The sequence below is a fragment of the Dunckerocampus dactyliophorus genome, chromosome 15 (genome assembly GCF_027744805.1).
Source record: "Dunckerocampus dactyliophorus isolate RoL2022-P2 chromosome 15, RoL_Ddac_1.1, whole genome shotgun sequence".
NCBI classification, from domain to species: Eukaryota; Metazoa; Chordata; class Actinopteri; order Syngnathiformes; family Syngnathidae; genus Dunckerocampus; species Dunckerocampus dactyliophorus.
The window spans coordinates 7351396-7365122 of NC_072833.1; the positions used below are offsets into that span (position 1 = coordinate 7351396).

The following is a 13727-nucleotide window of genomic DNA, read 5'->3' on the forward strand; positions in this document are numbered from 1 at the left end:
TTCATTCTTTGTTTTTTTTTCTTATATTACAATTTATATTCCAACTTTTTTTTTTAATTACTGCTTCTATTCCCCATTCTTGCTGTTGTTTTTTAAATGTTATTGTTTAATTGTATTTTTAGAATGTGCCAAGGGCCAATAAAAGAGCATTTACGGCCCCCGGGCCGCACTTTGGACACCCCTGGTGTACTCCATCCACTTTGTACATATACGTTGGAGGTATTTCAGTTCATTGTTCAGGGTCATGTTAGGGCACCACTGTAGCATTGGAATTTAAATGTTTTATGTGACTGAGAAGATTTGAACACACATACACTTTCACTTACACGCACATACAGTACACTTAAAACACAGTTAGACTCGTGTCTTGTCATTAGCCATCATTTAGCCTCCAGGCTTCTGGTATCCGATACGAGAGTCGCTCCTCTTGCATTGCCTGTGCTTATTGCACGATGGGATGTTAGCTACGTGTCAGTCGTGTAAACACGCAGAGTACTAATGAGAGCCTCTCTTCACTTGAGTAACGGTGACAATGCAAAAAAAAAACGCTCATTACTCACAGCATCAATCAAATATGTGTGTTGCTATTTTTGGAACGCTTGAATTTGTGTACAGATAATTTATTCTTGGATGACTACTGTGCAAGTGGTCATAATGTTGGCTAGTTAGTGTAATTACATTGCAAAGGGAATACAATATATTTACTTGAGTAAATCTTATTGTAAAAATCTTTTTCCATAATAGCAGCAGGTTCTATTTTCAAAGTCCATCCATCTTCATCCGCTTATCCGAGTTTGGGTTGTGAGGGCAGCAGCCGAAGCCTAGACTTCCATCTCCCCAGCTACTTCGTCCAGATCCTCCGGGCGGATCCCAAGGCGTTCCCAGGCCACTCGAGAGACATAGTCTCTCCAACGTGTCCTGGGTCTTCCCCAAGACCTATTGGTCGGACGTGCCCTAAAAACCTCTCCAGGGAGGCGTCTGGGAGGCATCCTGACCAGATGCCCGAATCACCTCATCTGGCTTCACCACAACGGACTGATGCAGAGTCCACATAACTGTAGACGCCGCAGCAATACCCCCCGTCGCCCCCGGCGCTCCGGCCCGCGATCCGCCTGTCAATCTCGCATTCAATTTCTAAAGTAATAATATCATTTCAAAATGTAATGTAATATCAAGATGAACCACCAGGCTTCAACAGCCTTTATTGCAGGTTTAAATTATCTACTGTATCTGTTTCATTATGAACAATAACAATAACATAATAATAGTCATAGTAATGACACAAGCTGCTGTTGCAGTTGTAACCCACGACAAGCTAAAACTCAACTCTGAACACACAATGTCGCTTCCTGTCCTTCCAGACACCAAAATTGTTCTAAATTATTATTGGATAATGCGGTAGCCTACCCAGTCAGCTAGCTAATTCTGCAGAGCCAACCCTTCTGACGAAGAAGATGGCAAAAAGAAAGAAAGATACGGAGTACGGTGCAAAACTATGCAGCACCAGAAGTCGCATTAATTATAAGAAGTAAGAAGTATTTTATTTATTATTGGATAGCTTCAGTATAACAATACTATTAAGAATAATAAATATAGAGACTTCTTATACTGTTGGTAATTGTTGGTCTTGCTTAAAAATGCACGCATTTGGTTGCATTCAATGTTAAAAAAATATTATATGGCCCTCACAGAAATACATTTTCAAATGTGGCCTAGCCAAAAACTTTGCTAGTGTAAGTACATAACATCAAGTAAATGCTTTTGTAACTCGGGTTCAAAGCACAGATAACCATTCAAGGGTAATGATAACGGCTGCACTCCTGAACATTTTTGTGTTATTGTTTTTTTTTTGTCTCTACTTGTTTTAATATGTAGCAATGCCCCACAGCAGGAAATTGCAAACAGCATGCCTTTGCCGTGACAGTTTCCTCATTGGCCAAAGATGGAGATGAAGACATCGCAAACAGCAGAAGCAATGGCGGGAAGAGGTGGTGCTGTGAAGCCAAGTGCCACCAACAGTAAGAGAAATACTAGAAGCACCAGAATCATATCATTTATCATCATCAGATGTGCATTTCAAGCAAAAAAAGGGCTTATAGCCTCTATGCCAGGGGTCACCAACGTTTTTCCTTGTGAGAGCTACTTTTACAAAATGAAAATGGCCAAGAGCTACTCATTTTTGTAACATTTATTTTCAGAGCTTATTTTAAACCCAAACAAAGCCAATATGCTTGTTTTACCAGAACCTTAACAAAATGCTGGTGTCCACAACTCACATTTTATATTTCAGAATGCATTTCTTTCTACTGTTCTTTCATTATTAACTGAAAACCTGAATGAAAAGCAGGCTTGCGGGCACCTCATGTGGTCATGGGGGGCTACCTGGTGCCAGCGGGCACCACGTTGGCGACCCCTGCTCTATGCAGTGGTCAGCAGGATAATGTATGTATACATTTTGTTGTAGTGATGCACAGTGACATACTGTACTAATAGGCTATTGGCTTCTTTGTACCCTCGTTTCATAAGCAGAATATTAGCAACAGTGCCAACAATCTCAACAGCTCAACAATCCGACCGCATTCAAAGTGAGAACACTTTTTTGCCTTTACCATCAATAGTGATGACATTGAATCCACATTTTTGCCAAGATATTAGCTTTTAAAGGCTTTGGTCTTAAACTTGTGATCAACTGATGAACAGACTAATTTAATGGTTGATTGCAATGAATTGCTTATTCAAAAGTTTTTTTTTTCCTCACTCCCATTTCTTCTTTTTGCATTTTGAAGCTATACTTAGAACCTCCTAAAGATCCAGCAGTGCAAAATGTAAATCCTTGCAATTTTTCAACTGATCCTAAAATGCTGATCAGGAGTGTATATCATCTCAAAAGCTGCTGACTAGCAACTACTGTGCTGCATGTCTGTGTCTGATTTTTGTTTTTAGTAATGAAAGTGAACAAAGAGGAAGTTGTGGTTTTACAGGGAATTAAATTGTATTTCCTTACAAAGGGTTTCAACTTTGTCCTCTACAGTACATCCCTTTTTTGATATTTTAGGCAAGTTATCTCTTTTAAGCATTCTTGCGTACGGCAATGTTATGCTTAACTGCAAAATCTGAGCTCCGATACAACAGCTGTATGAAAAATGTAGATATTAACCCTTTAACTTTGTAACGGAAAGTGGGAGTGAGTCACTGAGTGGCCTTTACTGGACTTTCGATGATTGCTCACCCTTGGCCATTTTAGTCACTCAGTTCTGATGCGTCCACCTATTTAGAAAAAAATGATTGGCTAACAACACAAGTCAAATTTTGAACTTGCAATTTAGCACAGTTAAGTCCAGCATTAGTAGATCGGTAACGCACATCCATACTTGACGGCACCTTTGATGCTTTAAAACGAGTGCAGACACATCATAGTTTGTTGTGTATGCGCCATGCCGCAAGTGAAACAGGCATTTGGCATACAAGTGAGACAGCACATTTGACTGATTGACTTCTAGTGTGCACGCTAACCTGCGCCTGTCGCTCACCAGAGACAGTGCGGTTCCAGCGGACACGAACAATCACGCTGTGTTATGCAATTTTCTTCCCATGCTGATACCAAAACTACGACACTTTCTATACACGGATGGGGTGCAGATGTATTGCAGTCCCACTGCAGTGGCAACTACGCAAGATGGTGAAGTAACATCACATTAGTGTCAGCACACAGTGTCTTTAAATCGGGAGTTTTAAAGTCGCATTATTTCACGACTTTTTCACATGAATTTCGGATTTTATTCTGTAATTGTAGGACATTAGTCTTGTTAAATTAGGAGCTTTAAAGTTGCCCACCATTTTCGGTGAATTAGAATTTTTGTCTGTAACATTAGGAGTTGAATCTCCTTAAATTACGAGTTTTAAAGTTGCCTCATATTCTGACTTTTTCATGTGAATTAAGATTTTAAAAAAAAAATATTCAGACTCTTTAAATTATGAGTTTTAAAGTTGCCGAAAATTATGACTTTTTCACAAGATTGTAATGTTTTTTGTAATATTCTTTTTTTCCCCACATACTTATTACTGTTGGTTTGCAGGTGATATTTTGGGGGGGATTTGTGCCATTTACAGCCTTCCTTTTTTTTCTGTGTAATGTTCTTTAATGATGGCTGTATTTAGCTTTATCTGAAGAATATGAAGAAAAACCGGGGCTACAAATACCACCCGGGCCGCACTTTGGACACCCGTTGGACTACACTATAAGGCAGTAACACTATGTGATTTCTCACAGCAAATCAGGAAAGGGAGTTATTTTGAATACACATATGTTGTTCATAAGTTGAATATCAACTGTGATCTGACCTGATTTCAGCACGGTGTTAATCCACTGACTGCTTCCCCCGCCTTCTAAGAACTACATATGACATCCTATTGAGACCAACCTGACCCAGATGAGGTAATGCACATTTATACTATCACTAGAGTGTAAAATGTACCTGCAGTTCAAATATGCATCACAACTTTGCAAACTGCAGCAACTGACTCACATCTCCCTCACAACAGCGGAGGAGTGCTAGCAGTGCTCCATGTCTAAAACCCTCCATTTCAAACAAACTCATCAGCTTTGTTGTGGTTGGCTGGTAGAGAACTGCACTGCATCATACTGAGAGGTAGATCTACATGTGGTTGGTGATGTAGCCCCCATAAAATATGACTCTTTCATACTGCTCTTGTTTTGCATCTCATTGTATTTTGCAGGTGTGTCTACAGTTTGTTACTACTGCATATTCAACATTTCTTCCATTAAGTACATACAGTACTGGTAGTTCGACTTTGTGCAAACAGGATTTGCAGCAGATTCCTATAAACAGCATGCCCATCATATAGAAGACCTTTGAGTTGCATTTATACAGTAGGCCCTTTAAAACAGCAATGCGCCCCTGATTTATAGAGGATCTTTGACTAACATTTTTGCAGCAGGTCCTTGTAAAAAGAACTGAGCGCTCCTGTCATATGGAGGATTTATGATGAGCGCTTTTGCAGTTTTTGTAGTAGGCTCTTAAAAACAGCAGGACCTTTTGACAAAGATTTTTGCAGTACACCATTAAAACAGCAACAAGCTGTCATACAGAGGATCTTTGACAAGTGTTTTTGCAGTAGGCCATTAAAAACAGCAGAACGTGCCTGTCATTTAGAGAATCTTTGACTAGCGTTTTGCAGTAGGTCCTTTAAAAACAGCAGAGCACTCCTGTTATATAAATGCTCTATGACTAACATTTGTGCACTTGTTGCAGTAGGCCCTTAAAAACAGCAAAGTGCTCCTGTCATAAAGAGGATCTTTGATTAGCGTTTTCCCAGTAATCCATTAAAAACATTGTATAGAGCACGAGTGCTCACACTTTTTCAGCCTGCTAGCTACTTTTAAAATACTTTAAGAAACGGAAGTGTAGAAAACACGCATTTCTATAGTGGATTTCAGCGAAGCAATGCCATCAAACAATTCACAATTTTTTTTCTACATAACTAGCCGCTACAAGTGAACGGATGACTTTTGTTATAAATATAGGCATCGTACCGCTGAGTTAGTTTATCTGTAATCAGAATAATAAAGATGAAAGTTGCATCTCCGTGTGTAGTTTGAGACGTCTCTTCACCACTTAATCTTTGCAGCCGGGAGAACAAGAGCAAATCAGGAGGGGAGCTTAATCTACGATCAACGTTTATGCGATCCAAATTACCTTTGTGATCGACCGGTAACTCGCGTTCAATGTAATGGGCACCCCTGATGTAGAAGATCTTTGACTAGTGTTTTTGCAGTAGGCCCTCCATTTGATGATGGAAAAGATACAGACATTCTCTGCAAAATAGGAATAAGAGTAATAACGTGCGGCCCCTGTAACAATGAATGTCTCTGCAATATGGTATACCCATACCTGGAGTTGTGCAGCAATGTGTGCGTTGAGTGGTGATTGATGTGGTTGATTGCTTATGAACACCTGCTGACACCGTCACACCCTTCATACCACAACTTTACAGTCAACTTTTGCATACCTGCACTGGAACAGAAAAGGTTTACTGAGTGTGTTATGCTGGGGTGGAGTCCATATTATGCATGTATGTTTGGTCTAAACAAACAGAAAGACAAAAATAGTAAGTGGATTTTCTTATCACTCACTAGCGTAACTGTTACTAAGAAAGTACAATTTGCTGCATTTAGGTATGCTTGGAAATAATAGAAAATACAATCTACACTCAAAACATATGCATTCAACTTAAAAATTACGTGGTGCACTTGAATGCAACCCCTCATGGCTCGTAATAACAATGTTAAAGTGTAATATAAATGTTCTGCTACTATTAAGGAGACTGGTGTTTTAGATTTTCAGACGTGTGGATTAAAATTTTCAGTTCATGAATACGTGCAAATATATGTAATTTATCTTTTTGTTCATAAAATACAGTAAAAATGGCATATTTCACACAGTTGCAAATTGTAATTAATCATGATTAATTAATTTGAATGATGTGATTAATTTGATTAAATGTTTTAATCATTTGACATCCCTAATTATTAGATATTACACTAATCATTGTCACTGATAACAGAGCTAAAATATTTTGGTCACAGTTGCAAATTGTGATTAATCATGATTAATTAATTTCAATGCTGTGATTAATTTGATTAAATTAATATAACACTAATCATTGTCACTGATAACAGAGCTAACATATTGTTTTGGTCACACATCTTAGCGTATTGACCCACACTGGATTGGTGTTTGCATCTTTAACATCCAAAATCTATCAAAGTGGCACCCCGCATCTTAGATTTTTCTTCGCTGGAAAAAAGTTGGGACACTCCTGACTTCATAAACAAACTCAACACTTTACAGTTTTTCGTTATTGCTTAGAAAATACCACAGAAGTTTCCTTCTATCATACTTGTATGTTTCTTTGAAATGCATATGTAATTATAATTTATTGTAGCAACAAGCACATTAATTAATGCGAATAACAGCTAACAGAAAAAAGTTGTTAGGTTTGTAGCTAATGCAAGCATGTCTTCTATGGTTATTTTTGCTGTGTCACTGTGACGGCCTTGCTGTTATGTAACATGAGTGCAGCACTCAGCATGGTTTGCAGAGCTTCTTTGGTTACCTGAACCACCTTCACCTCGCATAAAAACGTTATCGTAAGATCTTACGCTCTATCAACTATCATTATGCTTAATTGAGTATCTCTAAAGAATAAGTAAAAAATGTATATAAAATATCACTAAATTTGTAGCAAGGAAAAAAACAAGATTTTTGAGGCACTTCTGTTAGTTGAACCTGGTGTGGTACCATGGCAACCTATACTCTGGCTTCCAGATTGCGATTAACTGCAGTTAATCCTAAAGAAATTTGCCAAACCTGCTAATCTCTTTCCAGGCCCCTCATGTCTGTTCTTCAAAATCCACAAAGAGTTAAACTTTGTTGTTTTTAACTCAGAGAAATCAGACTTTTCCCTTTAGGTAATGCATAGCGTAGATGTTTACTGTGCTTTTCTGACAACTGTAGATCACATTTTTGGTGGAATTCGTCCTGCATGCTCAGATATTTTTCATCACGAAAGCCATAAAATCAGACCTTATCTTATCTGCAGTTGTTTGTGTCACATTTTTATGATTCTAAGCCCACTACCAGCACAACCAGCAGCAGCATGACCACCACCCTAATGTGGTTAATTACAAGGTGAAATACTGCCGCAAATACTCAGAGGCTCATGGAATTATGCATTCTTTTGTATACATAACCGCATTTGCAAGAGCAAGTCAGATTGCACAGTATGGTATTTTAATTAAAGATTAGCTTTTGGCTTCACTTTTATAGGCTCTTTGGCCCCTGTTTGAGTGTGTGCAGAATGGGATGCTCAACGATCCTCATAGTCATAAGCAGTCGATTATAACATAACACTACAATAATGATGTAGATAGAGTATAGCAATAACTGCTTTTACTACATGCAGGAACATTTTAAGAAGGATGACCGGAGGGAGTGTTCCAATTATAGCGGGATCAAACTCCTTAGCCTCCCTGGGAAAGTCTATTACAGGGTACTGGAGAGAAGGATGTGACCGTTGGTCAAACCTTGATTACAGGAGGTGCAATGTGGTTTTTGTCCCGGTTGCGGAACACTGGACTAGCTGTTCACACTTACAAGGGTGCTGGAGGGTACTTGGGGAGTTTGCCCAACCGATCTGCATGTGCTTTGTAGACTTGAAAAAGGCATTCGACCATGTCCCTCGTGGTGCTCTGTGTGGGGTGCTTCGGGAGTACAGGATTGTTTGCGCGCTACTACATGTCATTCAGTCCTTGTACAACCAGAGCATGAGCCTGGTTTGCATTGCCAGCAGTGAGTCGAGCCTGTTTCCGTTGAATGTTGGCCTTCGCCAAGGCTGCCCTTTGTCACTGATTCTGTTCATAATTTTCATAGACAGAATGTCTAGGTGAAGCCAAGGTATCCAGAGGGTCTTCTCTGCTATTCACAGACGATGTGGTCCTGATGGCCTCATCAGGCTGTGACCTTCAGCATTTACTGGGGCAGCTGAGTGTGAAGCTTCTGGTATAAGACTCAGCACCTCCAAATCCGAGGCCATGGTTCTCGGTCCGAAAAGGGTGGATTGCACCCTCCAGGTTGGAACGAGGTCTTGCCCCAGGTGGTGGACCTCAAGTATCTCGGGGTCTTGTTCATGGATGAGGAAAGGAGGGAGTGTGAGGTTGACAGACAGCATCTGCAGTAATGCGGTTGCTGTATCGGACCGTCTTGGTGAAGAAAGAGCTGAGCTGGAAGGCAAATCTCTCAATTTACCGGTCGATCTACTGTATGTTCCCACCCTCACCTATGGTTATGAGCATTGGGTTGTGACCAAAAGAACGAGATGGCGGATACAAGCAGCTGAAATGTGTTTCCTCCGTAGGGTGGCTGGACCCTAAGAGATACAGTGAGGAGCTCAGTCATCCGGGAGGAGCTCAGAGGAAAGCAGCTGCTCCTTCACATCAAGAGGAGCTAGTTGAGGTGGCTCGGGCATGTAGTCTGATGCCTCATGGACACCTCTCTGGTGAGGGAAGACCCACTCCTCCTTCTTGCTTTTGCATATTGTAGCTCTACTTAAAACCTCATTAAGATCTTAATGTGCAAAATGCAAATTCTAGCAATTTTTCAACGGATCTTAAGATTTTGATCAAGAGTGTATATAACACTATTTGTGACAGGGAGCAGTTCAATAATTTATGTCAATAAATCATTGACATTGCTGCACAAATAACAATATTTATGACGCAGCATGCTTGCTGTACTTTACATTATTGTATTGTATTGTATTGTATTGTATGTACTTTATTTATCCCACAGCGGGGAAATTTACTTGTTACAGCAGCAAGCAAGCAAGACAAGTAAAGAGAACAGTAAGGTATAGTAAAGTAAAGCATTGTGACTACAACATGGTTCAGGTGGTGCAGGTGTTGTAGAGCCTGACAGCGGTCGGTATGAAGGACCTGCGGAACCTCTCCTTCTTACACCGTGGGTGTAACAGTCTGCTGCTGAAGGAGCTGCTAAGGGAACCCACAGTGTCATGTAGCGGGTGAGAGGTGTTGTCCATGATGGATGTCAGCTTAGCCAACATCCTTCTCTCCCCCACTTCCTCCACGGAGTCCAGAGGACCGTCCAGGACAGAGCTCGCTCTCCTGATCAGCCTATTGATCCTGCTCCTGTCCCTGTCCGTGCTGCCCCCTCTCCAGCAGCCCACAGCATAGAAGATGGCTGAGGCCACCACAGAGTCATAAAAGGTCCGTAAAAGAGTCCTGCACACACCAAAGGACCTCAGTCTCCTCAGCAGGTGGAGGCGACTCTGGCCCTTCTTGTAGAGGGCGTGGGTGTTGACGGACCAGTCCAGCTTGTTGTTAAGGTGAACACCCAGGAATTTGTAGCTGTCTACCAACTCTGTGTCCGCTCCCTGGATGTTCACCGGTGTGAAGTGAGGTGTTTTCCTCTGGAAGTTAATGATCATCTCCTTTGTCTTGCTGGTGTTGCGCTGCAGCTGGTTAAGCTCACTCCAGCTGACAAAGTGCCTGATGACCGTCCTGTATTCCAGATCATTCCCCTCTGAAACACAACCAGCCACATACACATTGATTGTACAGTATATTCCTTAGAAGGATTTTGCACTGAAACACATATAAATCAATGTGGAACAGTATTTCTGCACACAAACAAATTAGAATGGGGAATTTTAGATTATAATAAGCTGTGTATTTGATCTTTTTTATAATTATATTTAGTTGTATACTGTACATCAGAGGTGGGAGTCAGTGTTTTCCAAGCCCATCTATCCATCCATTCATCCATCTATCTTCTTCCACTTATTGGAGGTCGGGTCGCGGGGGAAGCAGCCTAAGCAGATTTCCCTCCTCCCAGCTACTTCGTCCAGCTCCTCCCTTTGGATGCCGAGGAGTTCCCAGGCCAGTTGAGAGACATAGTCTCTCCACCGTGTCCTGGGACATGTCCTGAACACCTCCCCAGGGAGGAGTCGGGGAGGCATCCTGACCAGAAGCCAGAGCCACCTCATCTGGCTCCTCTCAGTGTGGAGGAGCTGCAGTTCTACTCCGAGCTTCTCCCGGATGACAGCGCTTCTCAGCCATCTCTAAGGGAGAACCCAGCCACCCTACGGAGAAAATTAATTTTGGTCGCTTGTACCTCCTTTAGGTCACTCCCCAAAGCTCATGACCATAGGTGAGGGTAGAAATGTAGATTGACCAGTAAATTGAGAGCTTTGCCTTTTAGCTCAGCTCCCTCTTCACCAGAACGGACCGATGCATAGTCTGCATCACTGCAGACGGCGCATCAATCGGCCTGTAGTTCTTTCGTTCCAGCTGCTGGATGTTAGTAGATGCATTTGATGAGGCAGATTCAAAGGGAAAATATGTTGTCTTGCTGGAAATTACGTAATTGGAAATTACATAACGATCGCATTAGTTGGATACTTTGAATGGGGACACAACGCAACGCACTCACTGAAAATCTCACGTAGTTTCAAGTCATCAGACAAAAGTCTGAGTCAAGTCCTGAGTCATTGATGTCAAAGTCCAGAGTCTGAGTTGCAGGTCTTTGATGATGTTGTCAATTCGAGTCCAAGTCGCATAACTTGAGTCAGTAATAGATATGGAGACGAGATCGGATTACATAAGCTCTGATCTTCTGCTCCTTTTCGGACATGTTGAATTGGGCAAATGTAACCACATGGTGCTCCTAAACTACGGTATATGTTGCAATAGAATATGCATACAACTTGTATTGTCTCTCCAGTCGATTTAGGAATGATGGGATCACCTTTGAGTACATGTCAGGACCATCCAAAACTCATAGAGGCCGACAGCTGAGTAAACATAAATTCAGACCACCTTATTATTGCTGTTGACTCTGAAACCCACCTGGATCATATTTATATGAAGCTTTTATTATAAATTCCACCCCTGACCTTCGTTTGTCTGACCCCACCTGTACAATCACATAATAACAGGTGCACATATTTCCTCCTGGCGATGATTGTCTGTTTTATTAAAATAACGCAGGTAAGCCTTTTTAAATGACAACTGTACATTCTTGCAAAATCCCGGTTATACATTGAGGACTTGTATTATAATTTATTGTATTTGTAGTGAATGGGCTACAGTTTGGTATAACAACAAGTACTATAAATACAAAGAACGACATGTGTGTTGCAACGTGTGTTGCCAGGGATATATAGTATTCCTGCCGAATGCATATTCTTGGTGTGAATTGTGCTGCAAGTCATGAATGATTACATTGTGCTGTTATGCTTGTATTTCCATATTTCTTTTAGAAACTATGGGTGTATTCCCAGTCTAAAAACACGTGTATTGGGAGTTACAGCAAGACTGTACTCAGTGAGTCAGTGACATGGCACAATTTCTATGGGACCTAATCATCCTGCAACATTACCTCACAAAGTGATCATGTCCTTCAGTTCCCTTTCCTCACAACAATGTGTTCCAACATAGACAATTACCAGCAGAGGAATTGCACTATGTCATGTAAAAGAAAAAAAGCACAGATGAGTCACATGTTTTGACCACTTTAGATCTTATCTAATCAACAGAAAATAACAGGGATAGCTGCATGGAAAAACAGGCCAGTGCAAGAATGGTTATAAAATGTCCTCAGGAAAGTAGTTACTTAAGTAGCCCTATAGGGCAATGAAGAATCTTTTGTAAGTTAAAATGGATACCAATCAATGAAGAAAATGTTAATGTGAATGGAAGAAAACTATTGCACCAAATCAAATTTTACTGTCTGGCAGACAGTAATGCTAGTAGGATTAAATAGCGTCTGTAACCTAAGACGCAATTTACTGGAATATCACAAAAATTACATGTAAATATGTATGACAATATAAAATAGCATGTACAATAACATTAAAAGCACAAGTTATAAATGCAGTCAGTAAAATGAATTAAAACAATACACAATAAAATACTCACATACACACCATAGACAATTACACTGTCCCTGATGATTTAAATACAGATATTTTTTTAAAATAGTTTCTTTTCTGCTGATAAAAGGTTGACTTGACTAGCGAGGAAAATTAATGAGGAAAAAAATGTGAGTATTCTCATTCATGCAGGGCCTTGTGCTCTCAGAATATGGAATGAGTCGCAACTGGACTGTTCAGGTTGTCTTAGAAGATTCTTTGGCTCTCAACTGACTCGGCTTCATCAGTTCATACACCAAGCTCCCCAACCAAGAATGGTTTCACTCTTTTGAGGAGTGAGGCCTCTGCCAGCCAAAGACAGTCATTTGGGTGAAATCACCCTCATTTAATAATAGCAAAGGTCATGGAGGCACCTGAAATTGAAAGTGACTGTGTCATGTTTTTTGAGGATAAATTATTCAATGAAAGGACAGCATTGTAGACGGGAGATAGGTGGGGTTGCAGCCCTCCCCCTCTGTTCAGAAATAGTTTCTCAACTTGGGCGTAGATGGCCTCCCTCCCTCCTCTCTCGATCATCTGTCTTCTCTGTCATTTTTGTCCTCAAAAGAGTGCTGTTTCTCTTTGAGGTGCTTTGAGGCGAGTCTTGACCTGAAGATTTAGCCTGTTTTTTTATGACACGCGCCTGCTCAGTGGCTGCTTGGTTTCACCAATATATAAATCAGTGCATTCGTCACTGCACTGGACAGCATACACCAGACTGTCTCAGGGTGTTACCAGGTTTGAAGAGTACCTGAATGTTGTTTTGGTTAAAAATTATTTCTCAAATAACCCGATACATACATTCTGATCATTTTGTTTGTCGCTCTTTTCTTCCTTTGTTGCACTGGTTAATAATGTTCCACCATTTAATGCCTGTTGTTTTGGGGAAAAAAAACAGTTATTTATTCTCGTCAAGATTAAATCTGTTGCATGTTGGAGGTCTCACCTTTGATTTGTTTTTGGTGACACTCTTCCAGCATCTGAGAGGTCAAGACCATTCTAAACGTGCGCCCTTGGGTGAGCGTTGTTACCCTTTCGCACTAAAACGCTGTTTCTCTCATAGTGTCGCCATGTTCCCCCCATTGGATGTGTGTGTGATGGCGGCACCTCACAGCGAAGCACACCGAATCCGACCTGCCGCTCTGATCTTTGACACCCGCCGAGCTCCAGCAGCTGCCACGTACCTGAGAGGAGGTGAGTCACACTGGAAAGTGAAT

At 40.9% G+C, this 13727-nt stretch overlaps 1 protein-coding gene across 2 annotated transcripts in view; it reads left to right on the forward strand.

Moving 5' to 3' along the window:
* Positions 1-8958: 8958 nt before the first annotated feature.
* The window catches only part of LOC129195027 (zinc finger protein 11-like), a 92905-nt gene continuing 88136 nt past the window's right edge, over positions 8959-13727 (forward strand). For both annotated transcript variants that reach the window (XM_054800718.1, XM_054800720.1), the window contains exons 1-2: positions 8959-9078; positions 13574-13704. The gene's annotated coding sequence lies outside the window, so the exon portion shown is untranslated. The remainder of the gene's footprint in view (positions 9079-13573; positions 13705-13727) is intronic.